Source organism: Pseudophryne corroboree, chromosome 3 (assembly GCF_028390025.1).
Source record: "Pseudophryne corroboree isolate aPseCor3 chromosome 3, aPseCor3.hap2, whole genome shotgun sequence".
Classification (NCBI taxonomy): Eukaryota; Metazoa; Chordata; class Amphibia; order Anura; family Myobatrachidae; genus Pseudophryne; species Pseudophryne corroboree.
The window spans coordinates 7,861,437-7,888,497 of record NC_086446.1 but is presented as its reverse complement, the minus strand read 5'-3'; the positions used below and the strand labels follow the sequence as shown (position 1 = coordinate 7,888,497).

Here is a 27,061-nt window from a genome sequence, read left to right as displayed (position 1 = left end):
CAGGAAGCTATTACCGGCGTCTGTGAGAAGTCTTGAGAGTGCTTAAATTTGGGAGCCCTCCAATCAAGATCCAGACAGGGTAATCACATCATCATGCCGTGCAGCTGCATGCTGCACGGCCAGGATACAATTGAACTGATTAATTAAGACCCAGCAACGGGGAACGCGGTCCGACCGTGGCGTCCCCGTTGCTAGGGTCTGAGCGGCTCCGTGCGCCCGGCGTCTAGCGTTGCTAGGGAGCCGGCGGCTGTCTGCCTGCGGCGTCCCTAGTTGCTAGGCGCCGGGCCGCACTGACGGGCGGACCCTCGGCGCCTAACAGCCGCCTCCCACTGGGAGTGTATTTTAGATTAGCAGAAGTGCGAACGAAAGGATCGCAAAGCGGGGGCAACTTTTTTGTGCAGTTTTAGAGTAGCTCAATACCTACTCAGCGCTTGTGATTACTTCAGACTGTTCAGTTCCTGGTTTGACGTCACAAACACGCCCTGCGTTCGCTCAGCCACGCCTGCGTTTTTCCTGGTACGCCTGCATTTTTTCGAACACTTCCTGAAAACGGTCAGTTGACACCCAGAAACGCCCAATTCATGTCAATCACTATGCGGCCAGCAGTGCGACTGAAAAGCTTCGCTAGACCTTACTACTTCGTCCGTTGTAATAGTACTTTGCGTGTGCGCATTGCGCCGCATGCGCAGAAGTGCAGTTTTTTTGCCTCATCGCTGCGCAGCGAACGAATGCAGCTAGCAATCAACTCGGAATGACCACTATGGTCCATATAACATTGTACATTATAAGGTTGAGTGTAATGTATGAATCTGGGACAAAAAATTAGAATTGATGTAGCCATTTTTGAAGTGCAAATGTCCTTGACTATAAGCAATATCAGATATGAGAGATATGTGTGGAGACATTTTGATAATGAATACTTACCATGTGGCCGGGATCCTGAGAACCTGTAAAAGAGAAAAAGATGCATCATACCTGATTGATGGGGAGGCTGGTTGAATTATGATTAATGGACCATTACTAGATTATAGAATATAATAATGGCCTGGCTATTCTATATCCCACTATATATGGTAAACAAGACATACAGACTGTTAACAATATGAAAGAAAAGGGACTCTTATTGGAATTTTGAAATATCACCCTGGCAAATATACATATGCAAAACCCCTCTTAAATAAATTTTCAATATTGGCTTATATGTATCTAGAGCAGGGGTGGCCAACCAGTCAGAGACAAAGAGCCAAGAAATCTTGTTGGGTACATCAAAGAGCCGACTTCGAGCCAAAAGCGCACTTGCAAAAATGGTGTGTGAACTTGTGCATGCTAGGCCACGCCCCTGGTATAAAATACATTGAAAAAGCCAGATCCAAAATAAAATACAATGAAAGAGCCACTTCTACATCAAATAATTGAAAAAGCCAGATCCGCATAAAATATATTGAAAAGCCAGATTCACTCCAGCCAGCACCCGCTTATGTATTTGGCTCCCTCAGTTCTCAGTCTACGTAGTGCTGCTGCATGTCTGGCTGGAGTGCAGCTGTTTACAGATCTCTTGTCGTCACGTGACTTTGAGTGTTGGGAGCCACATTTGAATGAAGAAAGAGCCGCATGTGGCTCAAGAGCCACGCGTTGGCCACCACTGATCTAGAGGGTTAAACACAAAATAAGCTGTAAATATTATAATATATATGGAGATGGAAACACGTGTTTAGTGATCAGTAGACTTATATATAAGGAATTACAATTAGTCGAATAGATAACAATCACATACAAACAATTAGGGATCACTCTACACAAACCTATGATAACACCACAACACATTAACCGGTCACGGTTCACGTCATATTTAAGCACTAGCACATTATAACAACCAGTTACAGGTCTGTTATAGAAATTTAACAATGATCGTAATTGCACAATTCTTTCACGTCACACGTTATGTGATTATAGTAACTCATTTAAACATTTACACATAACAATTTCCAATATTTATACTATATCAGTCACAATCATTCACTGTATTTATATTTATTACATGGACACATTATTGTTTCACTATGTTTATTTTATGTTTTTTTCACACACACGATTTTGATTTTTTGAATGTGTTTTTCACATAATGCTGTGGTTATTTTCAACAATAAATGTTAATATTTACTGATAAAATATATATATGTTCTATAATTAAGGGATATAAATCCTTAGTTGCATTTGTATATTATGCCTGTCGAGTGTAAGAGAACCTATCACATATTCCCTATTGGTCCGGCTAGGTCATGTGACCAGAAAACGGAATCCATACCAGGAGACAGAAATGTAACATTTTATCTATCCCTAGCAAATGGTTCTCAGGCTCCAGGATTGGCCCAGACAGACCACATGATCGGACACATTCCAACTAAACTTTTATTAATGGGAGCCTTGCCGTGATTGGATGAGAAAATCACGTGATCCGGAATCCGTTCCGGGATTGGCGTGGCGATATTGTTAAATCTTGGTTACTGGAGACATTCTGGTTAGCCCTGAAAAAACTATCTGTGAAACGCGCGTCGGTGGTTCACACTGTACCAATGTGGTTAATAACTTGTGCATGCTAATTATGTGTATTACTGTCTAAATGTGACTCTGATTGGAATGTACTCCAGATGTAGAGTGATATGTATAGGGCTCAGATTATATGTATCCGAGGCAGAATTAACTACTTAGCTACACAGGCAATCAAACAGCGTAATAGCAGCAGTATAATATTATACAGAGATAAAGTGCTTGATGTATCTTTGTACACGCCTATATAAGTGTTTGTGATGCATTGAAAGTAACATATTAAATAATAAATTACTACTAGTGCATAAAGCAATTGCTCCCTTTCACTGAATAGGAGAACGTCACTGGTAATATTCAGTAATTAGCTGCATGCAGCCGTTTGTGAAGCACTGATAGTAATATAGCAAATAATAAACTTCTTCTACAGTGTATAAAGCAATTGTTCCCTCTCATTGAAGAGGAGAACGTCACTGATAATATTTAACATTTAGCCACATGCAGCTGTCTGTGATGTATTGAAAGTAATAAAGTAAATAATAATCTACTGCAACCGTCCCCTTTCACTGAATAGGAGAACGTTACTGATACCATCCAGCATTTAGCTAGATGCAGCCGTTTAGGATACATTGGCCCTCATTCCGAGTTGTTCGCTCGGTATTTTTCATCGCATCACAGTGAAAATCCGCTTAGAGCGCATGCGCAATGTTCGCACTGCGACTGCGCCAAGTAGTTTTACTATGAAGATAGTATTTTTACTCACGGCTTTTTCATCGCTCCGGCGATCGTAGTGTGATTGACAGGAAATGGGTGTTACTGGGCGGAAACACTGCGTTTTAGGGGCGTGTGGTTGAAAATGCTACCGTTTCCGGAAAAAACACAGGAGTGGCCGGCGAAACGGTGGGAGTGCCTGGGCGAACGCTGGGTGTGTTTGTGACGTCAAACCAGGAACGACATGCACTGAACTGATCGCAGATGCCGAGTAAGGTTGAAGTTACTCAGAAACTGCTAAGTAGTTTGTAATCGCAATATTGCGAATACATCGGTCGCAATTTTAAGATGCTAAGATACACTCCCAGTAGGCGGCGGCTTAGCGTGAGCAACTCTGCTAAAATCACCTTGCGACCGATCAACTCGGAATGAGGGCCATTGTGAGCAGTTTTGAAACAATTTGAGGAGGGTGGCAGAATACTGCAACTCATTAACATTTCAGTTAATTTGCTAACCCTCAGACTCTACACGGTGTACACACATTTGTCATATTTCAGCTACTACAACAGTGATGTACTGCATAACATTAACATATCAATAACAGTTTAATAAATTCTGCTGACAGCGCTGACAACGAGGATTGAGAGCGTTTGCCAGTAACAAAATCAATATAAATTTGCTAGATGCGTAAGGGATACTCACTTGAGGGTGAGTTTGTGAGATCATCCTATCTGCTGTAATACACTAGAGCAGTATATACTGCCAGCAGCAGACTCTTGGAATTATTTCACTATTTATGAACTTTTCTTGACACACTATGTGGCTGTGTGTGAAAGGGGAACACTAGCCAGCAGCTGGAAAACCACCACAATATCAATGAAATTGGAATGCTCAATACACATTTGGAATTTTTCTAGAATTATTATACCCTAGATTACATGTGAGAGTTTGGTTTGAATTAAACGGACACAATAAGAGAATAACTGCAAGACAAACATCAATTAAGTCTTTATTGACAGTAATAAACAAATTGACAGTACACACCGTGTCATTAGAGGTCATACTACCCAATAATCAATTACAAGAACGGTGCACGACACATTGTTGTCTTGTCATTTGGTGTTCATTTTAATATTTCACAGTTATAGGCCTTTTAATAATACTAGATTCAAAGTTATATCTTATGTAACCATTGATTGTTTTTGTGGGTCACCTTAGACCAATTCTTTCCCTTCTTTTGTGAACAAGACTTAATTAGCACCTCAGTCAGTTTGATTTAACCATGTGTGCTGAGCCATGGATATACCTAAAACCTGGACTGTTGGGGTGCCTTGAGGACCGCGTTTGATAACCTCTGTTCTTTGCTTTTTTAAATTAGAGCCTACTTGCCTGTTGCAAGATACATTTGTGAGCTTCCCAAACTTAGGCCTTTGAGAAATCAGAGAGATCATTGCATTCAATGCGAATCGCGCATTTTACCACCAACCCCCTCCTACCAGGGGAGAACCGTGAATCACGGAATTTTGCAGAAATGGGGGTGGGGCTTGACTGCATCAGAGCCTGATCCCGCCCCACTGAGTGCCCAGCAGAGTCTCCTCACCAGGCCTCTGGAAGTAGGCAGGTATGCAACAAATATACCTACCAGCCCAATCTGAGAAAGCAGCGACCATTCTAGTGATGCCTACAAAATGCGCACGACTCTAGTGATGGATACACAATACAGTAATAAATAAGATTTTACTCACTGGTAAATCTATTTCTCGTAGTCCGTAGTGGATGCTGGGACTCCGTAAGGACCATGGGGAATAGCGGAGGAGACTGGGCACAAACTAAAGAAAGCTTTAGGACTAACTGGTGTGCACTGGCTCCTCCCACTATGACACTCCTCCAGACCTCAGTTAGGATACTGTGCCCGGAAGAGCTGACACAATTTAGGAAGGATTTTGAATCCTGGGTAAGATTCATACCAGCCACACCAATCACACCATACAACTCGTGATACTATACCCAGTTAATAGTATGAAACCAACGAAGCCTCTCAACAGATGGCTTCTCAACAATAACCCGTTAGTTTAACAATAACTATATACAAGTATTGCAGACAATCCGCACTTGGGATGGGTGCCCAGCATCCACTATGGACTACGAGAAATAGATTTACCGGTGAGTAAAATCTTATTTTCTCTGACGTCCTAAGTGGATGCTGGGACTCCGTAAGGACCATGGGGATTATACCAAAGCTCGCAAAAAAGCGGGAGAGTGCGGATGACTCTGCAGCACCGAATGAGCGAACTCTAGGTCCTCCTCAGCCAGGGTGTCAAACTTGTAGAATCTTGCAAACGTATTTGACCCCGACCAAGTAGCTGCTCGGCAAAGTTGCAAAGCCGAGACCCCTCGGGCAGCCGCCCAAGAAGAGCCCACCTTCCTCGTGGAATGGGCTTTTACAGATTTAGGATGCGGCAGTCCAGCCGCAGAATGCGCAAGCTGAATTGTGTTACATATCCAGCGAGCAATAGTCTGCTTAGAAGCAGGAGCACCCAGCTTGTTGGGTGCATACAGGATAAATAGCGAGTCAGTTTTCCTGACTCCAGCCGTCCTGGAAACATATATTTTCAAGGACCTGACTATGTCCAGATACTTGGAGCCCTCCAAGTCCCTAGTAGCCGCAGGCACCACAATAGGTTGGTTCACGTGAAACGCAGATACCACCTTAGGGAGAAACTGGGGGCGAGTCCTCAATTCTACCCTATCCATATGGAAAATCAGATAAGGGCTTTTACACGACAAAGCCGCCAATTCTGACACACGCCTGGCCGAAGCCAAGGCCAACAGCATGACCACTTTCCACGTGAGATATTTCAAATCCACGGTCTTAAGTGGCTCGAACCAATGTGACTTCAGAAAACTCAACAACACGTTGAGATCCCAAGGTGCCACAGGGGGCACAAAAGGGGGCTGAATATGCAGCACTCTCTTAACAAAAGTCTGAACTTCAGGCAGTGAAGCCAGTTCTTTCTGGAAGAAAATCGACAGAGCCGAAATATGGACCTTAATGGAATCCAATTTTAGGCCCATGGTCACCCCTGACTGTAAGAAGTGCAGGAATCGACCCAGGTGAAATTCCTCCGTTGGGGCCTTCCTGGCCTCACACAAAGCCACATATTTTCGCCATATGTGGTGATAATGTTTTACTGTAACATCCTTCCTAGCTTTAATCAGCGTAGGAATGACTTCCTCCGGAATGCCCTTTTCCTTTAGGATCCGGTGTTCAACCGCCATGCCGTCAAACGCAGCCGCGGTAAGTCTTGGAACAGACAGGGCCCCTGCTGCAGCAGGTCCTGTCTGAGCGGCAGAGGCCAAGGGTCCTCTGATATCATCTCTTGCAGTTCTGGGTACCAAGCTCTTCTTGGCCAATCCGGAACCACGAGTATAGTTCTTACTCCTCTCCTTCGTATTATTCTCAGTACCTTTTGTATGCAAGGAAGAGGAGGGAACATATAAACCGACTGGTACACCCACGGTGTCACTAGAGCGTCCACAGCTATCGCCTGAGGGTCCCTTGACCTGGCGCAATATCTTTTTAGCTTTTTGTTGAGGCGGGATGCCATCATGTCCACCTGTGGCCGTTCCCAACGATTTACAATCATTTGGAAGACTTCTGGATGAAGTCCCCACTCTCCCGGGTGGAGGTCGTGCCTGCTGAGGAAGTCTGCTTCCCAGTTGTCCACTCCCGGAATGAACACTGCTGACAGTGCTAACACATGATTTTCCGCCCAACGGAGAATCCTTGTGGCTTCTGCCATCGCCATCCTGCTTCTCGTGCCGCCCTGTCGGTTTACATGGGCGACCGGTGTGATGTTGTCTGACTGAATCAGTACCGGCTGGTCCTGAAGCAGGGGTCGTTCTTGACTTAGGGCATTGTAGATGGCCCTTAGTTCCAGGATATTTGTGTAGGGAAGTCTCCTGACTTGACCACAGCCCTTGGAAGTTTCGTCCCTGTGTGACTGCCCCCCAGCCTCGAAGGCTGGCATCCGTGGTCACCAGGCTCCAGTCCTGTATGCCGAATCTGCGGCCCTCTAGAAGATGAGCACTCTGCAGCCACCACAGCAGAGACACCCTGGTCCTTGGAGACAGGGTTATCAACCGATGCATCTGAAGATGCGATCCGGACCACTTGTCCAACAGGTCCCACTTAAAGGTTCTTGCATGGAACCTGCCGAATGGAATTGCTTCGTAGGAAGCTACCATCTTTCCCAGGACTCGCGTGCAGTGATGCACCGACACCTGTCTTGGTTTCAGGAGGCCTCTGACTAGAGATGACAGCTCCTTGGCTTTCTCCTCTGGGAGAAACACTTTTTTCTGGTCTGTGTCCAGAACCATCCCCAGGAACAGTAGACGTGTCGTAGGTACCAGCTGTGACTTTGGAATATTGAGAATCCAACCGTGCTGTTGTAGCACTTCCTGAGATAGTGCTACCCCGATCAACAACTGCTCCCTGGACCTCGCCCTTATCAGGAGATCGTCCAAGTACGGGATAATTAAAACTCCCTTTTTTCGGAGGAGTATCATCATTTCGGCCATTACCTTGGAAAATACCCTCGGTGCCGTGGACAGACCGAACGGCAACGTCTGGAATTGGTAATGACAATCCTGTACCACAAATCGGAGGTACTCCTGGTGAGGATGGTAAATGGGGACATGCAGGTAAGCATCCTTGATGTCCAGTGATACCATGTAATCCCCCTCTTCCAGGCTTGCAATAACCGCCCTGAGCGATTCCATCTTGAACTTGCATCTTTTTATATATGTGTTCAAGGATTTCAAATTTAAAATGGGTCTCACCGAACTGTCCGGCTTCGGTACCACAAACATTGTAGAATAGTAACCCCGTCCTTGTTGAAGGAGGGGCACCTTGACAATCACCTGCTGGGAATACAGCTTGTGTATTGCCTCTAACACTGCCTCCCTGCCTGAGGGAGTTGTTGGCAAGGCAGATTTTAAGAAACGGCGGGGGGAGACGTCTCGATTTCCAGCTTGAACCCCTGAGATACTACTTGAAAGATCCAGGGATCAACCTGTGAGCGAGCCCACTTATCGCTGAAGTTTTTGAGACGGGCCCCCACTGTACCTGACTCCGCCTGTGGAGCCCCAGCGTCATGCGGCGGACTTGGCGGAAGCGGGGGAGGACTTTTGCTCATGGGAACTAGCTGTATGTTGCAGCTTTTTCCCCCTACCTCTGCCTTTGGGCAGAAAGGAGGCGCCTTTAACCCGCTTGCCCTTATGGGGCCAAAAGGACTGTACCTGATAATACGATGCTTTCTTTGGCTGTGAGGGAACCTGAGGTAAAAATGCTGATTTCCCAGCTGTCGCTGTGGAAACTAGGTCAGAGAGACCATCCCTGAACAACTCCTCACCCTTATAAGGCAAAACTTCCATGTGCCTTTTTGAATCTGCATCACCTGTCCACTGCCGGTTCCATAAACCCCTCCTGGCAGAAATGGACATTGCACTAATTTTAGATGCCAGCCGGCAAATATCCCTCTGTGCATCTCTCATGTATAAGACTGCGTCTTTTATATGCTCTATGGTTAGCAATATAGTGTCCCTGTCTAGGGTGTCAATATTTTCCGACAGGGAATCTGACCACGCAGCTGCAGCACTGCACATCCATGCTGAAGCAATAGCTGGTCTCAGTATAATACCTGAGTGTGTATATACAGACTTCAGGATCGCCTCCTGCTTTCTATCAGCAGGCTCCTTTAGGGCGGCCGTATCCGGAGACGGTAGTGCCACCTTTTTTGACAAGCGTGAGCGCTTTATCCAACCTAGGGGGTGTTTCCCAACGTGACCTGGCCTCTGGCGGGAAAGGGTACGTCATTAGTAACCTTTTAGAAATTACCAATTTTTTATCAGGCGAAGCCCACGCTTCTTCACACACTTCGTTTAATTCCTCAGATGAGGGAAAAACTACTGGTAGTTTTTTCTCCCCAAACATAATACCCTTTTTTGTGGTACCCGGGGTAATATCAGTAATGTGCAACACATTTTTCATTGCCTCAATCATGTAACGTGTGGCCCTATTGGAAGTTACATTTGTCTAATCGTCGTCGACACTGGAGTCAGTATCCGTGTCGACATCTGTGTCTGCCATCTGAGGTAGCGGGCGTTTTAGAGCCCCTGATGGCTTTTGAGACGGCTGGGCAGGCACAGGCTGAGAAGCCGGCTGTCCCATATCGTCAAACCTTTTATGTAAGGAGTTGACACTTTCACGTAATTCCTTCCATAAGTCCAACCACTCAGGTGTCGACCCCGCAGGGGGTGACATCACATTTACAGGCATCTGCTTTCCGCCTCCACATAAGCCTCCTCATCATACATGTCGACACAGCCGTACCGACACACCGCGCACACACACAGGGAATGCTCTGACAGAGGACATGACCCCACAAAGCCCTTTGGGGAGACAGAGAGAGAGTATGCCAGCACACACCAGAGCGCTATATAACACAGGGATCCCACTATAAATGAGTGTTTTTCCCTTATAGCTGCTTATATAATATATACTGCGCCTAAATTTAGTGCCCCCCTCTCTTTTTTACCCTTTTGTATGCAGGACTGCAGGGGAGAGCCTGGGGAGCGATCCTTCCAGCGGAGCTGTGAGGAAAAAATGGCGCCAGTGTGCTGAGGGAGGTAGCCCCGCCCCTTTTTCGGCTGACTTTCTCCCGCTTTTTCTGGAAATCTGGCAGGGGTTAATTTACACCTATATAGTCTTTTGGACTGTATATGGTGTATATTTGCCAGCCAAGGTGTCTTATTGCTGCTCAGGGCGCCCCCCCCATCGCCCTGCACCCATCAGTGACCGGAGTGTGAGGTGTGCATGAGGAGCAATGGCGCACAGCTGCAGTGCTGTGCGCTACCTTGTTGAAGACTGAAAGTCTTCTGCCGCCGATTTTCTGGACCACTTCTTGCTTCTGGCTCTGTAAGGGGGACGGCGGCGCGGCTCCGGGACCAGACGATCGAGGTCGGGCCCTGTGTTTGATCCCTCTAGAGCTAATGGTGTCCAGTAGCCTAAGAAGCCCAAGCTAGCTGCAAGCAGGTAGGTTCGCTTCTTCTTCCCTTAGTCCCTCGTAGCAGTGAGTCTGTTGCCAGCAGATCTCACTGAAAATAAAAAAACTAATTCTAACTTTCTTTCTAGCAGGCTCAGGAGAGCCTCCTAGTGTGCATCCAGCTCAGCCGGGTACAAAAATCTAACTGAGGTCTGGAGGAGGGTCATAGTGGGAGGAGCCAGTGCACACCAGTTAGTCCTAAAGCTTTCTTTAGTTTGTGCCCAGTCTCCTGCGGAGCCGCTATTCCCCATTGTCCTTACGGAGTCCCAGCATCCACTTAGGACGTCAGAGAAATTATTTTAACTAATATACAATGCAGGGACCATCCTAGTGCTTCATATACAATCCATGTACCATCCAAGTAACCAATATACAATACAGGGACCATACTAGTGACCCCCAAAGACAATCCAGGGTCCGTCCTAGTGATCCATATACAATCCAGGGACCATCCAAGTAACCAATATACAATACAGGTCCCATCCTAGTGACCCATATACAATCCAGGGACCATCCAAGTAACCAATATATAATACAGGGACCATCCTAGTGACCCATATATAATCCAGGGACCATCCAAGTAACCAATATACAATCCAGGGACCATCCTAGTGACCCATGTATAATACAGGGACCATCCAAGTAACCAATATACAATACAGAGACCATCCTAGTGACCCATGTACAAAACAGGAACCATCCTTGTGACCCATGTACAATACAGGTACCATCCTAATGACCCATATACAATACAGGGGCCATCCAAGTAACCAATATACAATACAGGGACCATCCTAGTGACCCATATATAATCCAGGGACCATCCAAGTAACCAATATACAATCCAGGGACCATCCTAGTGACCCATGTATAATACAGGGACCATCCGAGTAACCAATATACAATACAGAGACCATCCTAGTGACCAATGTACAATACATGTACCATCCTAATGACCCAAATACAATACATGGACCATCCTAGTGACCCATAAAAAAATACAGGGACCCATATACAATACATGGACCATCCTACTGACCCTTATACAATATTTTATCAGGGACCCATTTATAATTTATAATTTTTAATATATAATTTATAATTTTATCAGGGACCCATTTACAATACAGGGACCATCCCATATACAATACAGGGACTCATATACAATACAGGCACCATTCTAGTGACCCATATTCAATACAGTGACCATCCTAGTGACCCATATACAATACAGGGACCATCCTATTGACCCATATACAATACCAGGGACCATCCTAGTTATCCATATCCAATACAGGGACCATCCTAGTGACCTATACATACCCTCCGACTGTACCTTTTTAGCAGGTACAGTACCTTTTTTTTTTGGTCTGTACCGATTTTTGGCTCTCCAAACTTCCATTGAAAGTATAGGAAAAGGGGCGTGACAACTCCCCATTTACCTGTGACCACGCCCCCTTTTAAAATTTGTACCGATTTTTGTGTGTAAAATGTTGGAGGGTATGCCTATTTACAATATCAGGGACCATCCTAGTGACCCATATACAATCCAGAGACCATCCTAGTGACCCATATACTGTCAGATTGTGTTTGGTCTGTGTCCCCGGAGGGGGCGCTAGTGGGTCAGTGGAGGTAGGAGGAAAGAGACGAGGAGGTTGTATCACGTTCTTGCGCATGAGCGCAATGGTATTTATTCAGCAGATAAATAATAACAGAAATGCAGCAGAAATAATAGCAGATGGAAAATACTTGAAATGGTAACAAATAGTCTATGGCAATGAATGATAGGTGACTTGAGAAATCATATCCGGAAAATAAAACAGCAGAATGAATGTCAATGAAATGATACTGGTTTAGAAACCAGAGCAGGGTTTTAAAACAAAGAACTAAGGCAGTTGATGGAAATTGCAAACCTGAGCATTAGCAGGAGACCAACTCACAGTGCAGGTGATCAGGCACTGGCAGCAGCAAGCTGTGTCACAGGTGGAGGAATGAACACACCTGGAGTTTAGTCTTCAACTGCAGGCTGAAGCACACAAGGTTGTGATGAGTGTGAAGCCCAATGCAGGTTGCCGGTATTGCTGAGCCTTGAAGTTCCACGGGAGCAAGCAGAATCACCAGGAGTATAAGTTCTTAGCAGGAACTCAGGAGAGACAGGAGCTGATCCTTTCATGCAGGTAGTCAGAATGACACAAAGTCCAGGATGCCTGTGAGGTGAAACTGTGCCTCCTATATACCCCATGGTGTGCAGGGATTGGATGGAGAAAAGGAAAGTGGGTGCGGCCACGCACCGGATTGGCCGCAGCATACTAGCTGTTTGGAGACTGTCATGGCGGCGCCCACGCCGCGGCCTAGCGGGGACGCGGCGCGCACACGCCCGCTGGTTCAGGAGTGCCCCCAGGATCCAGATGATGTCCCAAGGCAGGGGCATAGGTGACAGGTGACCGCAGGGAGCCAGGACGGAGTCCGCAGCGGCGGACGGATGCCAGTCTGGTAAGACGATTCCTGACAGTACCCCCTCCTTTAGGGGTGGACACCGAACACCCACGTGGTTTGGAGGGATGAGTGCTGTGGAAAACACGGACCAACCTAGGAGCATGGACATCAGATGAATTCACCCAGCTTCTCTCCTCTGGACCATAACCGAACCAATCGACCAGGTACTGGAGACGTCCATACCGGCAACGAGAGTCCAGAATCTTGTTGATCTCAAATTCCACGCCCCGCTGAGTTCGAACCTTGGGACCTGCTGGAAGAGTATTCTGAAAGCGGTTTAGGACTAGAGGTCTGAGGAGAGAAATGTGAAAGGCATTAGGAACACGAAGTGAAGGTGGTAATTTCAACTTGTAAGCCACTGGGTTGATGACACTCTCAATAGGGTAAGGACCAATGAAGCGTGGTGCGAACTTCATGGATGGAACCCTGAGACGAAGGTTGCGGGTTGATAACCAAACCCTGTCCCCCGGTTTCAAATGGGGAACCGCACGTCTTTTACGGTCGGCATAGACCTTATATCGACTGGAGGCTTTTTTGAGGGAAACGTGAATTCTTTTCCAAATGGAGGAAAACTGGGTCAGAGCAGTAGTGGCAGCAGGAACATCTATGTGAGGAAGTTCTTGAAATTCAGGTACTCGGGGATGTTGCCCATAGACTGCAAAGAATGGTGTCGTGTCTGTAGCAGTGTGGTAACGAAAGTTATGGGCAAACTCGGCCCATGGGAGCAGATTAAACCAATCATCCTGGGAGGATGTCACATATAGCCGTAGGAAAGTCTCAAGTTCCTGATTGACTCTCTCTGTCTGCCCATTCGTCTGAGGATGGTATGAAGACGAGAATTTCAATTTTATCTGCATGGCAGAACAGAGGGCCCTCCAAAACCTTGCTACAAACTGTACCCCCCGATCAGATATTATCTCGGAGGGTAACCCGTGTAAACGGAAGATCTCCTGTAGGAAGATCTGGGCTAGTTTCGGGGCAGAAGGGAGACCCTGGAGAGGAACGAAATGAGCCATCTTGGAAAATCTGTCCACTACAACCCAAATAGTGTTATGTCCCTGAGAAGGTGGAAGGTCAGTGATAAAGTCCATTGATAGATGAGACCAAGGACGACTAGGGACTGATAAGGGTTGCAACTGACCTGCTGGAGACTGACGAGGAGTCTTGTGCTGCACACATTTAGGACAGGATGCCACGAAATCCTGGATGTCCACTTTCATCTTCGGCCACCAATATGACGCAGAAAGGAACTTGAATGTCTTCAGGACACCAGGATGACCAGTAAACTTGGATTGGTGGGCCCAAGCTAGTAACTTGGGACGGAGTTCTGGGGAAACAAAAGTCTTACCCGGAGGTGGAGCTGGAGAGACTTGAGAGGTAGCGAAAACCACGGGACTCAGGATGGAATGTGGCACAGAGTCAGATGTTCCCTCTTCTGATTCCATGGACCGGGATAATGCGTCGGCTTTCACATTCTGTGAACCTGGGCGGAAATGAAGCCTAAAATTAAAACGAGAGAAAAACATAGCCCACCTGGACTGACGAGGGTTAAGGCACTGAGCTGCTTTTAGGTATAGCAGGTTCTTATGATCCGTGAAGATGTTAAACGGATGTTTGGCCCCTTCTAGGAGATATCTCCATTCCTCGAGAGCCAGTTTGATTGCCAATAACTCTTGATCTCCCACGGAGTAGTTAGCTTCTGCAGGAAGAAACTTGCGAGAGTAGAATCCACAAGGGTGGACTTTCCCATCAGATCCCTTCTGGGAGAGAACAGCTCCAACCCCAACATTAGAGGCATCTACCTCCAACTCGAACGGCCTGTTGACATCTGGCTGTGACAGCACTGGAGCAGACATAAAGGCTAACTTGATCTTCCGGAAGGCTGCCAAGGCTTCTTCTGACCAGTTGGAATGATCTGCCCCTTTCCGAGTCAGGTTGGTAATAGGAGCGATGAGAGTGGAGAATCCTCGAATAAATTTTCTATAATAGTTGGCAAAACCCAGGAATCGCTGGATAGACTTGAGGGAGTTTGGAATGGACCAATTGGCAATGGCTTCCAATTTTGCCGGGTCCATCTGAAGATCCGATCCGGAAATTATATACCCCAGGAAGGGTATAGAGGGAACTTCGAAGGTGCATTTGGATAACTTCCCGTAGAGACGGTTCTCACGAAGACGTCGGAGAACTTCACAGACTTGTAGGCGATGAGATGGAAGGTCTTGAGAAAAGATAAGAATATCATCTAAGTAAACAACGAGGTACTTATACAGGACATCACGAAAAATTTCGTTCACGAAGTGTTGGAATACCGCTGGAGCATTACTCAACCCAAATGGCATTACCAGGTATTCATAATGGCCGTCACGAGTGTTGAAGGCTGTCTTCCACTCGTCACCACTCCGGATTCTGATGAGATTATAGGCACCGCGGAGATCTAACTTGGTGAAGATGCGAGCCCCCTTAACTCTATCAAACAGTTCGGTAATGAGTGGTAAAGGATAACTATTCTTGACGGTAATGTCGTTGAGACCCCGATAGTCAATGCATGGACGCAGTCCTCCATCCTTCTTTTTGACAAAGAAGAAACCTGCGCCAGCGGGTGATGATGACGGACGGATGAATCCTTTCTGAAGATTCTCTCTAATGTAGTTACTCATCGCCTCTGTTTCAGGAACAGACAAAGGATAGGTGCGCCCCCTGGGTGGCTTCTTGCCAGGAAGGAGATCAATGGGACAATCCCATTCCCTATGGGGCGGCAGGATATCAGCAGCTTTTTCGCAGAAGACGTCTGCGAAGTCTTGATAAACTGCTGGGAGACTTAGCTGTGACTTCACTTCGGTGGACTTAAGAGGACACACTTGGGCTAAGCAGGAATGATGACAGTGTGAACCCCATGAGGTAAGCTGCAACGTTGTCCAGTCGAACTGTGGGTTATGTAGCTGGAGCCAAGGCATGCCCAAGACAATCTCCTGGGTGGCTTGAGGAATGACCAGGAACTTGATAATTTCTGAATGGAGAAATCCAACTCCCAGAACCACTGGGGTAGTTTGATGTGAAATGTTCCCTTTGGAGATTCTACTACCATCCACAGCAGTAATGTAAACAGGACAAGAAAGTTCACAGGTAGACAGGCAATATTTGTTTACCGCAGCTTGGGTGATAAAATTTCCTGCAGCACCGCAGTCCACTAATGCTGACGCAGACTGGAGCCCAACGGAAGTTTCTAGCGTCACCGGAATAATGAGATCTTGTTGAGAAGGAGCTTGACTGAATGATCCTAACTTGACTCCTCCCTTACAAGTCAGGATCTGGCGTTTCCCGAACGCATCGTGCAGGAGTTAATTTGATGACCCGCAGCAGCACAGTATAGGCAGAGCCTCTCTCGTATTCTTCTTGCCCGTTCCTCATGGGTTAGGCGGGACCTATTTACCTGCATAGGCTCGTCAGAAGGAGAAGGAGGCTGGAACTGTACAGGGGGTATGAACCTTATTCTGCGAGGCTCACTCCGAGCGCGTTCATTATTGCGTTCGCGGATGCGAGAGTCCAGCTTTATACACAGGGAGATCAAGTCAGACAGTTGAACAGGAATGTCACGGGTTGCCAGTTCGTCCTTGATCCGATCCGAAAGTCCGTGCCAGAAGGTTGCTACCAGAGCTTGGTTGTTCCATTGGACCCCTGCAGCCAACGTCTGGAACTGGATGACATACTGTCCCATGCTTCGGTTACCTTGACGAATTTGGATCAGGTCTGCCGAAGCTGATGTTGCACGACCAGGCTCGTCAAAGATCCGTCTAAAGGTTGACACGAAGTCAGAGTAGTTATTGATCAGGGGGTCAGCACGTTCCCACAGAGGAGACACCCAATTCAAAGCAGATCCAGAGAGTAAGGAAATGATGTAGGCAACCTTGGACCTTGGTGTAGGAAAGTTATGTGGCAATAACTCAAACTGTATTTCGCACTGGTTAAGGAACCCGCGACATAATTTAGGACTGCCATCATATTTGCTCGGCACGGGCAGGTGCAGACGTGACACTGGAGCTGATGCAGCCGACACAGAAGAACTTACAGCACTGGCAGGTGCTGGGGTAACAGTAGGTGAGAGTACACTTGGCAGGGACTGCTGCAGTGTATCCAATCGGGAGGACATCCCTTGTAGAAAGTGAAGCATCTGCTGCTGCGCAACCTCTTGACCATCCAGACGGGAGACCAGATTTTGCAAGGCCTCTGACCCCACACTCCGTCCACCATCCGAGTCCATTGATCCTGGACTTACTGTCAGATTGTGTTTGGTCTGTGTCCCCGGAGGGGGCGCTAGTGGGTCAGTGGAGGTAGGAGGAAAGAGACGAGGAGGTTGTATCACGTTCTTGCGCATGAGCGCAATGGTATTTATTCAGCAGATAAATAATAACAGAAATGCAGCAGAAATAATAGCAGATGGAAAATACTTGAAATGGTAACAAATAGTCTATGGCAATGAATGATAGGTGACTTGAGAAATCATATCCGGAAAATAAAACAGCAGAATGAATGTCAATGAAATGATACTGGTTTAGAAACCAGAGCAGGGTTTTAAAACAAAGAACTAAGGCAGTTGATGGAAATTGCAAACCTGAGCATTAGCAGGAGACCAACTCACAGTGCAGGTGATCAGGCACTGGCAGCAGCAAGCTGTGTCACAGGTGGAGGAATGAACACACCTGGAGTTTAGTCTTCAACTGCAGGCTGAAGCACACAAGGTTGTGATGAGTGTGAAGCCCAATGCAGGTTGCCGGTATTGCTGAGCCTTGAAGTTCCACGGGAGCAAGCAGAATCACCAGGAGTATAAGTTCTTAGCAGGAACTCAGGAGAGACAGGAGCTGATCCTTTCATGCAGGTAGTCAGAATGACACAAAGTCCAGGATGCCTGTGAGGTGAAACTGTGCCTCCTATATACCCCATGGTGTGCAGGGATTGGATGGAGAAAAGGAAAGTGGGTGCGGCCACGCACCGGATTGGCCGCAGCATACTAGCTGTTTGGAGACTGTCATGGCGGCGCCCACGCCGCGGCCTAGCGGGGACGCGGCGCGCACACGCCCGCTGGTTCAGGAGTGCCCCCAGGATCCAGATGATGTCCCATGGCAGGGGCATAGGTGACAGGTGACCGCAGGGAGCCAGGACGGAGTCCGCAGCGGCGGACGGATGCCAGTCTGGTAAGACGATTCCTGACATATACAATACAGGGACCATCCTAGTGACCCATATACAATACAGAGACCATCCTAGTGACCCATATACAATACAGAGACCATCCTAGTGACCCATATACAATACAGAGACCATCCTAGTGACCCATATACAATACAGGGACCATCCTAGTGATCCATGTACAATACCAGGAACCATCTTAGTAACCCATATACAATACAGCTACAATTCTAGTGACCCATGGGGGTCATTCCGAGATGATCACTCGCTAGCTAGTTTTAGCAGCCGTGCAAATGCTATGCCGCCGCCCACTGTGGGGTGTATTTTAGCTTAGCAGAAGTGCGAACACTTGTGCAGCCGAGCTCTGCAAAAACAGTTTGTGCAGTTTCAGAATAGCTCTGAGCCTACTCAGCGCTTGTGATCACTTCAGCCTATTCCTGTCCCAGCGAACGCCCAGCCACGCCTGCGTTTTTTCAGACATGCCTGCGTTTTTGCAAACACTCCCTGAAACTGGTCAATTGACACCCAGTAACGCCCCATTCCTGTCAATCTTCTTGTGGCCGTAGAAGGAAAACTTCGCTAGAACCTGAGAACAACCACAAAGACCTTTGTACCCGTACGTTGCCCGTGCGCATTGCGGGGCATACGCATGCTCAGACATGCAGCTTTTTCACCTGACCGCTGCGCTGCGAAAATCGGCAGCGAGCGATCCACTCGGAATGACCCCCCATATACAATACCAGGGGCAATCCCAGTGTCCCATATACAATGCAGGGACCATCCCAGTGTCCCATATACAATGCAGGGACCATACCAGTGTCCCATATACAATGCAGGGACCATACCAGTGACCCATATACAATGCAGGGACCATACCAGTGACCCATATACAATGCAGTGACCATACCAGTGACCCATATACAATGCAGGGACCATACCAGTGACCCCTATACAATGCAGGGACCATACCAGTGACCCATATACAATGCAGGGAACATACCAGTGACCCATATACAGAGGTTTTTTTTTTCTATTAATCTTATAGTCCCTCCCTGTGGGATTTATGATCATAGCGCAGTATTTAGTCTATGATAGGCGTACTATACACAGTAGTTACCTGCGGCCACTGCCTATCTCCAGCTCCGGGAAAACTGTTACATATTTCATTTTAAAGTGGGAATATTTGTATCACATCAGATGTCAGGACTACATGTATTATACCTATACACTGGCAACTTGTCATTTACTGTTGATTAAATATGTTAATTTAATTCTGCAGCGTCCCCAGCGCCAGTGTTACATTAATGTTGGTTATAGTCACTCTGATATAAAACTGTCCCACTACTAGGGATTAATGTGACCAAAATCCACCCTACTTCCGGTATCTGCGTTCCATCACCTAACAGCCTGTGAGTTCCAGACTACTTCCGGAATCTGCGTTCCATCACCTTACAGTCAGTACATTCCACCCTACTTCCGGTAAATGTGTTTAATCGCCTTACAGCCTGTGCGTTCCAACCTACTTCCGGTATCTGCGGTCCATCACCTTACAACCTGTGCGTTCCACCCTACTTCCGGTATATGGGTTCCATCACCTTACAGCCTCTGCGTTCCACCCTACTTCCGGTATCTGAGTTCAAGCGATTCCTACCCACCCTCCCGTCAGTGCGTTTCACCCACAGGAAAAACTTTAATATCCGGTGCTACAACTTCCGAGTGTAATGAGTCCAGTCTTGCACCAAGAGGTACTGTACTGTACAGGAGGAGCAGCCTGTGGTGTCCTGTTATTATTATTATTATCCAGGAGGAACAGCCTGTGGTGTCCTGTTATTATTAATTATTACCCAGAGGGAGCAGCCTGTGGTGTCCTGTTATTATTATACAGGAGGAGCAGCCTCTGGTGTCCTGTTATTATTATACAGGAGGAGCAGCCTATGGTGTCCTGTTGTTGTTATTATTATTATTATACCGGGGGAGCAGCCTGTGGTGTTCAATTATTATTATTATTGCTAAACAGGAGGAGCAGCCTGTATTATCCTGATATTATTAAACAGGAGGAGCGTCCTGTGGTGTCCAGTTGTTGTTGTTATTAATATTATTATACAGGAGGAGCAGCCTGTGGTGTCCTGTTATTATACAGGAGGAGCAGCTTGTGGTATCCCGTTATTATTATACAGGAAGAGCAGCCTGTGGTGTCCTGTTATTGTACAGGAGGAGCAGCCTGTGGTGTCCTGTTGTTATTATTATACAGGAGGAGCAGCATGTGGTGCCCTGTTATTATTATACAGGAGGAGCAGCCTGTGGTGTCCTGTTGTTATTATTATTATTATTATTGTACAGGGGGAGCAGCTCGTGGTGTCCTGTTGTTGTTCTACAGGAAGAGCAGCCTGTGGTGTCCTGTTGTTGTTGTTGTTATTGTTATTATTATTATTATACAGGGAGAGCTGGCTGTGGTGTCCTGTTGTTATTGTACAGGGGGAGTAGCCTGTGGTGTCCTGTTATTATTATACTGGAGGAGCAGCCTGTGGTGTCGTTGTTGATGATGATTATTATTATTATTATTATTATTCAGGGGGAGCTGCCTGTGGTGTCCTTTTATTGTTATTATTATACTGGAGGAGCAGCCTGTGTTGTCATGTTGTTGTTGTTATTGTTATTATTATTATTATTATTATTATTATTGTACAGAGGGAGCAGCCTGTGGTGTCCTGTTATTATTATACTGGAGGAGCAGCCTGCGGTGTCCTGTTTTTATTATTATTATTATTATTGTTGCGGTGATATGTGATTTCATCATTTGTGCAGAGTCACATATTACCCGAGACTGATGGAATTCTGTATTGTTTGCCCCTTGTTTCCTCCATTCTGGTGCCCTGTCCCTGTATTATTACCCTCTTCTTTTTTCTTTTACTATTGGTGTAACATTATGCAGTTCAGCGTTATGTGACGGCCTCTAAGGAGCCTTATGGGGCTCATTCTTACATATCTATTACTTGTGTTCTCTGTGATTTGTCTTATATTTATTCCTAGACACTACATCTGTGAGGAACCTTTGTCTTTATTATACATATTCTGTATTCTCACTGATTAACTGAGGATGGATACAGACAGGAGTAAGAAGACTGAGATGATAATAAATATCACCCTGGAGATCATCTACCTGCTGACTGGAGAGGTGAGGGGATCTGGGAGCGTCACAATGACGTCACTTATATCTATAGTAATAATACAGGGACATGACTGGGGAGGTGAGGAGATCTGGGAGCGTCACAGTAACATCACATATCTATAGTAATAATATGTGGACATGACTGGGGAAATGAGGGGATCTGGGATGGTCACAGTGACATCACTTATCTATAGTAATAATACAGGGACATGACTGGGGAGGTGAGTGAATCTGGGAGTGTCACAGTGACATCACTTCTATCAATAGTAATAATACAGGGACATGACTGGGTCGGTCAGGGGATCTGGGAGCATCACAGTGACGTTACTTATATCTATAGTAATAATACAGGGACATGACTGGGGAAGTAAGGGGAAATGGGAGTATCACAGTGACATCAGTTACTTATATCTATAGTAATAATACAGGGACATGACTGGGGAGGTGAGGGGATCTGAGAGCGTTACAGTAATGTCACATAGCTATAGTAATAATATAGGGTCAAGACTGGGGAGGTGAGGTGATCTGGGAGTGTCACAGTGAAATCACTTATATCTATAGTAATAATACAGGGACATGACTGGGAAGGTGAGGGGATATGGGAGCGTCACAGTGACATCACTTATATCTATGGAAATAATACAGGTGCATGACTGGGGAGGTGAGGGGATCTGGGAGCGTCACAGTGATGTCACATAGTTATAGTAATAATACAGAGACATGACTGGGGAGGTGAGGGGATCTGGGGGTGTCACAGTGACATCACTTATATCTATAGAAATAATACAGGTGCATGACTGGGGAGGTGAGGGGATCTGGGAGAGTTACAGTGACATCACATATCTATAGTAATAATACAGGGACATGATGGGGAAGTGAGGGGATCTGGGAGCATCACAGTGACATCACTTATATCTGTAGTAATAATACAGGGACATGACTGGGGACATGAGGGGATTTGGGAGTGTCACAATGACATCACTTATTTCTCTAGTAAAAATACAGGAACATGACTGGGGAGGTGAGGGGATCTGGGAGCGTCACTGTGACATCACTTTTATCTATAGTAATAATACAGGGACATGACTGGGGAGGTGAGGGGCTCTGGGAGCGTCACAGTGACATCACTTATATCTATTAGAGGATACGCTGGGAATCTTCACCAAAAGTGGACAAGGCGCTGACACGCTTGTCCAAAAAGGTGGCACTGCCTTCTAAGGATACGCCTTCCCTCAAGGAACCTGCTGATCGGAGGCAGGAAATTACCTTGAAGCACATTTACACTCACTCCGATACTATTGCTAGACCGGCTATGGCGTCGGCCTGGGTTTGTAGTGCGGTGGTGGCATGGGCAGATTTCTTATCTGCGGAGATTGACACCTTAGATAGGGATGCCATTCAAATGACCATAGAGCATATCAGAGATGCTGCCTTGTATATGAGAGATGCACAGAGAGACATTTGTTTATTAAGCTCCAGAATAAATGCTGTGTCTATTTCTGCTAGGCGACTCCTGTGGACCTGGCAGTGGACGGGAGATGCCGATTCTAAGCGGCACATGGAGTCCTTGCCGTACAAGGAGGGGAAGTTGTTTGGAGACGGCCTCTCGGACCTTGTCTCTACGGCTACGGCTGGTAAGTCGAATTTCTTACCTTATGTCCCCCCGCAGCATACTAAGAAGGCACCTCATTATCAAATGCAGTCCTTTCATTCCAATAAAAACAAGAAGTTACCAAGAGCAGAAGTCCTCCCCTGCGTCTGCAAAATCCACCGCATGACGCTGGGGCTTCCCGGGGGGAGGCAGATCTGGTGGGGGCTCGTCTTCGGTTTTTCAGCCACGTCTGGGTTCAATCGCAGGTGGATCCCTGGGCAGTAGAGATTGTTGCTCAGGGATACAGGCTAGAATTTGAAGACTTGCCTCCTCGCCGGTTTTTCAAATCGGCTCTGCCAACTTCCCCGTCAGAGAGGGAGTCAGTGTTGACAGCAATACAAAAATTGTATGTTCAACAGGTGATTGTTACAGTTCCTCATCTCCAGCAGGGAGAGGGATATTATTCAACCCTGGTTGTGGTCCCGAAACCGGACGGTTCGGTCAGGCCCATTTTAAACCTGAAATCTCTGAAATTGTACTTGAAAAGGTTCAAGTTCAAAATGGAATCACTCCGGGCGGTCATCGCCAGCCTGGAGGGGTGGGGATTGGATGGTGTTCCTGGATATAAAGGATGCATACCTTCATGTTCCAATATTCCCCCCCCATCAGGCGTTCCTGAGATTTGCAGTGCGGGACTGTCACTACCAATTTCAGACGTTGCCGTTTGGGCTTTCCACGGCCCCGAGGGTTTTCACCAAGTTAATGGCGGAAATGATGGTGCTCCTGCGCAGGCAGGGGGTCACAATTATCCCATACTTGGACGATCTCCTCATAAAGGCGAGATCTCGGGAGAAGTTGCTGGACAGCGTGTCTCTGTCCATGAAGACGTTGCAGCTACACGACTGGATTCTCAATATACCGAAGTCCCAGATAGTTCCTACAACGCGTCTGACCTTTCTGGGCCTGATCCTAGACACAGACCAGAAAAAAGTTTTTCTTCCGATCGAAAAGGTTCAGGAACTCATGACCATGGTCAGGAACCTATTGAAACCAAAGAAGGTTTCAGTGCATCAGTGCACGCGGGTCCTGGGGAAGATGGTGGCTTCATACGAGGCCATCCCTTTCGGCAGATTCCACGTGAGGACTTTTCAATGGGATCTCTTGGACAAGTGGTCCGGGTCCCATTTACAAATGCATCAAAGGATCACCCTGTCTCCCAGGACCAGGGTATCTCTCCTGTGGTGGCTGAACAGTGCTTACCTTCTAGAGGGTCGCAGGTTTGGCATTCAGGACTGGGTCCTCGTGACCACGGACCCAAGCCTCTGAGGCTGGGGAGCAGTGGCACTGGGAAGAAATTTCCATGGTCTCTGATCAAGCCTGGAGACTTGTCTCCGTCTCCACATCAACGTCCTGGAGTTGAGGGCCATATACAACGCCCTGCGTCAAGCGGAGAACGGTTCTGATTCAGTCAGACAATGTCACGGCAGTGGCTCATATAAACCGCCAAGGCTGAACAAGGAGCAGAGTGGCCATGGCAGAAGCGACCAGGATTCTACGCTGGGCGGAAGGCCATGTAAACGCGCTGTCAGAGGTGTTCATCCCGGGGTTGGACAACTGGGAGGCGGACTTCCTCAGCAGGCACGTCCTGCATCCGGGGGAGTGGGGACTTCATCAAGAAGTCTTTGCACAGATCGCGGATCGGTGGGGCCTGCCTAAAATAGACATGATGGCGTCCCATCTCATCAAAAAGCTAAAGCGGTATTGCGCCAGGTCAAGGGACCCTCTGGCGGTAGCGGTAGATGCTCTGGTGATACCTTGGGTGTTCAGATAGGTCTATGTGTTTCCTCCTCTTCCTCTCATACCCAAGGTGTTGAGAATTGTAAGAATAAGCAGGGTCAGAACAATCCTCATTGTTCCAGATTGACCACAGAGGACTTGGTATCCGAAACTGCAAGAGTTGCTCACAGAAGATCCTCTTCCTCTAAGGCAGGACCTGCTGCAGCAGGGGCCCTGTCTGTTCCAAGACTTACCGCGGCTGCGTTTGACGGCATGACGGTTGAACGCCGGATCCTAGCGGAAAAAGGAATTCCGGAGGAAGTCATTCCTACCCTGATGAAGGCTAGGAAAGACGTGACATTGAAACATTATCACCGTATATGGCGGAAATATGTTTCTTGGTGTGAGGCCAGAGCTGCTCCTACGGAGGAGTTCCATTTGGGCCGTCTACTACAATTCCTTCAACAGGAGTGACCTTAGGCCTAAAATTAGGGTCCATAAAGGTGCAGATTTCGGCCTTATCCATTTTCTTTCAAAGAGAATTGGCCTCTCTTCCTAAGGTACAGACTTTTGTGAAGGGGGTGCCGCATATTCAGCCTCCTTTTGTGCCTCCGGTGGCACCTTGGGATCTTAACGTGGTGTTACGTTTCCTCAAGTCACTTTGGTTTGAACCACTTAAAACGATGGAGTTGAAATACCTCACGTGGAAAGTGGTCATGTTGTTGGCGTTCGCTTCGGCAAGACGTGTTTCAGAATTGGCGGCTTTATCGCATAAAAGCCCATACTTGGTTTTTCACGTGGATAGGGCAGAGTTGAGGACTCGTCCTCACTTTCTGCCAAAAGTGGTCTCATCTTTTCATGTGAACCAACCTATTGTCGTGCCTGTGGCTACAAGGGACTTGGAGGATTCCGAGTCCCTGGATGTAGTCAGGGCTTTGAAGATTTATGTGACCAGAACGGCTCGGATCAGGAAGACTGAAGCTTTGTTTGTTCTGTATGCGGCCAACAAGGTTGGCGCCCCTGCTTCAAAGCAGACTATTGCTCGCTGGATCTGTAACACGATTCAGCAGGCGCATTCTACGGCAGGATTGCCGTTACCGAAATCGGTTAAGGCCCACTCCACTAGGAAAGTGGGCTCTTCTTGGGCGGCTGCCCGAGGGGTCTCGGCATTACAGTTGTGCCGAGCAGCTACTTGGTCGGGGACAAACACCTTTGCAAAGTTCTATAAGTTTGATACCCTGGCTGAGGAGGACCTCCTGTTTGCTCAATCGGTGCTGCAGAGTCATCCGCACTCTCCCGCTCGTTTGGGAGCTTTGGTATAATCCCCAAGGTCCTTACGGAGTTCCAGCATCCTTAAGGACATTAGAGAAAATAAGATTTTACTTACTGGTAAATCTATTTCTCGTAGTCCGTAGAGGATGCTGGGCGCCCGTCCCAAGTGCGGACTTCTTCTGCATGACTTGTATATAGTTATTGCTTACATAAGAGTTATGTTATAGTTTTCGGTGATACCGTGGCTATGTTTTTGTTCATACTGTTAACTGGGTAAGTTTATCTTAAGTTATACAGTGTGATTGGTGTGGCTGGTATGAACCTCGCCCTTAGATTTACAAAAATCCTTCCTCGTACTGTCCATCTCCTCTGGGCACAGTTTCCCTAACTGAGGTCTGGAGGAGGGGCATAGAGGGAGGAGCCAGTGCACACCCAGAATCCAAAGCTTTCTTAAAGGGCCCTATCTCCTGCGGAGCCCGTCTATTCCCCATGGTCCTTACGGAGTCCCAGCATCCTCTACGGACTACGAGAAATAGATTTACCGGTAAGTAAAATCTTATTATATCTATAGTAATACAGGGACATGATTGGGGAGTTGAGGGTATCTGGAAGCATCACAGTGACATCACTTACTGTATATCTATAGTAATACAGGGACATGACTGGGGAATTGAGGGGTCTGGGTGTATCGCTGTAATGTCACATATCTATAATAATAATACAGGGACATGACTGGGGAGGTAAGGGGATCTGTGAGCATCACAGTGACGTCACAAAGCTAGGGACATGATTGGGGAGGTGAGGGTTTCTGGGAGTATCACAGTGACGTTACTTATATCTATAGTAATAATACAGGGACAAGACTGGGGAGGTGATGGGATCTGGGAGTGTCACAGTGACATCACTTATATCTATAGTAATAATACAGGGACATGACTGGGAAGGTGAGGGGATTTGGGAGTGTCATAGTGACATCACTTATATCTCTAGTAAATAATACAGGGACATGACTGGGGAGGTGAGGGGATCAGTGAACGTCACTGTGACATCACTTTTATCTATAGTAATAATACAGGGACATGACTAGGGAGGTGAGGGGCTCTGGGAGCGTCACAGTGACATCACTTATATCTATAGTAATAATACAGGGACATGACTGGGGAGGTGATGGGGTCTGAGAGTGTCACAGTGACATCACTTTTATCTATAGTA

At 47.0% G+C, this 27,061-nt stretch overlaps 1 protein-coding gene across 1 annotated transcript in view; it reads left to right on the top strand.

Annotated features, from left to right (window-relative positions):
- LOC135056937 (uncharacterized) overlaps positions 1-27,061 on the top strand; it is a 164,031-nt gene that overhangs the window by 41,458 nt on the left and 95,512 nt on the right. The window lies entirely within an intron of this gene.